The sequence below is a fragment of the Echinops telfairi genome, unplaced genomic scaffold, assembly GCF_000313985.2.
Source record: "Echinops telfairi isolate 266 unplaced genomic scaffold, ASM31398v2 ScPeMD7_3533;HRSCAF=4204_0, whole genome shotgun sequence".
Classification (NCBI taxonomy): domain Eukaryota; kingdom Metazoa; phylum Chordata; class Mammalia; order Afrosoricida; family Tenrecidae; genus Echinops; species Echinops telfairi.
The window spans coordinates 88,762,401-88,765,537 of record NW_022107431.1 but is presented as its reverse complement, the minus strand read 5'-3'; the positions used below and the strand labels follow the sequence as shown (position 1 = coordinate 88,765,537).

General features: G+C 39.6%; 1 pseudogene; it reads right to left on the bottom strand.

Annotated features, from left to right (window-relative positions):
- Positions 1 to 2,357: 2,357 nt before the first annotated feature.
- Positions 2,358 to 2,823, bottom strand: LOC101639779 (annotated as a pseudogene).
- Between the last annotated feature and the right edge of the window lie 314 nt (positions 2,824 to 3,137).

Genomic DNA, 3,137 nt, shown 5'->3' with positions numbered 1-3,137 from the left:
TCTGTTTTAGATATCGGCAAATCTATTTCCATAGTGGCTGTACATACCTACAGGTCCACCAGCAGTGGACGAGAGTTCCTGTCTCCCCACAGCCCCTCCAACACTTGTTGCTTTCTGATTTTTTGAATTGGGCTATCTTTGAGGGTGCTAAGTAGTATCTCATAGTTGTTTTAATTTGCATTTTTCTTATGGCTAATGAGCATGAACATTTTCTCATATGTTTATTGGTCATTTGGATTTACGCCCCTGTGAAACTTCTGTTCAGGTCCTTTTTCCACCTCTTCAGTGGGCAGTTGGTTTTTTTCTTATTGCAAGCTTGCAAAGTATTGTAGATTTTAGTACTAAGGCCTTTGTCTGATGTGTCATTGCTAAAGATGTTTTCCCAGTCTGTGGGCTCTCTTGTTACTCTCTTGGTGAATTCTCTCAATGTACACAGGTGATTTATCTTCAGTGTATCCGACTTGTCAATTTGTGACTCCTCTGTATTTGTATCCTTCCCTATTTCCAATAGCCTGTGCCAAAGTTCTCAGGTTTGTCCCAATTCCCTCATTAATGGCCCTAATAATTTGGGGGTTTACCTCAAGGTCTGTGATCCACCTTGATTTTATTCTTGTGTATGGAGTGAGGTAAGGGTCTTGCTTCACTTTTCTGCAGGTAGATATCCATTTTTTCCAGCTCCATTTGTTGAAGATGACATCTGCTTCCCATTTAATATTTTTTGGGTCCTTATCAAAGATCAGTTGCCTGTATGCTGATGTTTTTATTTCTGGGTCTTCAGCTCTCTTCCATTGGTCTGAATATCTGTCGTTATACCAGTACTACACTGTCAGTGCACCAATTCTTCTGTGATCTTCCTTGCTCCTTGTCCAGCTTTTGCATACATATGAAGCAATGGAAATATTATGGCTTACACCTCAAAGTGACATCATTGCTCTTTAACACTTTCAAGGGGTCTTGTGCAGCAGATTTTCTCAATGCAATACATCATTTAACTTCCTAGCAGCTGTTTCCATGAGCGTAGGTTGTAGACCCAAGAAAAATGAATCTTTGACAACTTCAATCATTTCTCTGTTTAATATAATGTTGTCTATTGGTCCTTTTGGGAAACTTCCTTTCAGGACTGTGACCTGAGTAACAGGTTGTATCACATGCTAATCTCCTTATAATTTTTTGGCGGCTCATAGCAGATCCCATTATGGAGCTGACAACATTGTGTTAGGTCTTGTCATGAGGGATTACTATACCTTAATTGCCAAACCACTGAGAATCCAGCCAAGTTGGCATAAAACCTAACTCTCTCAACATCATAACAACATGCAAGCCTGAACTGACAGATGAGTAGTGGGCGCACATGAGGTGTATTGTCCAGAAATTAGTATGGTATCCCAACAACAATAGCTAACATTTATAGAACAGTTTTTATATATCAGGCATTACCTCAGTGCTATTTATGCAACTTATTTACTACTCACAGCAATCCTGGTTGGTACTATTACTACTGGCAGAGTACAGATGAAAAATCTAAGATAAGGAGAGGTTAAATAACCTAACCCAAGTTTATGGTTCTAGGAAGGAGTGGAGGTGGTATTTAAACCTAGACATTTTACTCTCTTCACTACTAACTCACTCCCTGATGACCAAATGAGTGTGGGGATCCAGCAAGAGGAAGAATTGAAAGTAATCATGAGAATGGTGATATCATTAGTACAATGTAGAATTAGATTGGAGGGGAGATGAGACTGTGTGATAGATTATTGAGACATGGCCTGCCATCTAAACTCCCTTGTCACTGATACAGTCCTGGAGTTGTGTCTTGAGATCTCTCCATCTCAGAATTCCCACTACATAACCTTTGTGCATCCAAGTTCATAGTATCTTGGCATGAGTAGTCAGCTGTGATTCCAGGGACTCCTTCTTAAATAGACTTTCCATTCCCTTGGCTCTGGTGATTGGTTTAGGAGTGGGTGATTAACCTCAAAGGTAGCCCATAAAACACTACAAATCTTTTTGATGACATTTCAGAGGAGAGAGGCAGGTGGTCTTGCCTACTGATTTCATTTTATTTTATTATTTATCATTTAAATTCTTTATTTCATTTGTTCAGTTCAACCATTTAAGAAATACAAGTTAAGCACACACGATTCATTCTTCCTATAGATTAATAATATGAAATGTTGAGTAAAAGTTATAAATTATGACAATCAAAATAAATGGCATTGTTCATGCTAATATTCAAAATTCATTTTGCACAATTCTTAAATCCTGCTCCCTTTTAAAACCTAAGAAAGTATTCATTATCAGTGGGAAATATAGGCTCTTAATAAAAGCAAACTGGATGTTGAGCTGTATGATTCTCTTTACAAGTATTGTCTACTTTTCTGCCATTCATAAGCCCTTGAAAATGTCACCCCATATCCAATATGAAAAAAGTTGAACCTCTATTTGGGTGAGGACAGAGTGTCAAATACGTGATTGTGTGGTAGATCCATCCTCCAACAGAGTCTGAAATGCAAAAGTACAGTAGAGAGATCTGGATCACTCCAGGTGTACTGGAGGCCAATGCCAATGGCACGATATTTTCAAGGTCATTCAGGTGGACTCTGCGTACACATTCCATTTTGTCATCTGTCGGAAGATATTGCTTAGCGTTTTTTTTCTTTCCAAATTGTGCACAGTCTTTTGGGTTAGCAAAAATCTCTTTTGTCCCTCTATCGAATGCAGTTGCAGTAGACAGGCATAATTTTCCAGAGTGAAGGTGTTGTAGAGGAGGCAGAGCCCAGGAATACGTCCTTCATTGTCAGTTAGTTGGGTGAAGTCAGCCATTTTTGGTTTTCAATTTTGGCCTGGAATTGTGAATTTGCAGAGGAGGAAAGCGGCTAGGTTAACCTGTCCGGGGTTAGGCCCCTAACCCCTACTGATTTTAGAGCTGAGAGATAGTTAAGTCTGGAGCGACTGTAACCATCTGCCAGCACATGAATAGTGTGCCTGCAACCAGCACAGTAGAAGGAAGAATCAGGTGGCAGGCAGAGGTCAAGCTCCAAGACCAGGTTTGATCCTGAATCCAGTGAAGAGGAAACTTTCTTACTGAAAGTTTTAGGTGTGTGAGCCAATAAATTTCCCTTGACTTCTAAAAATCC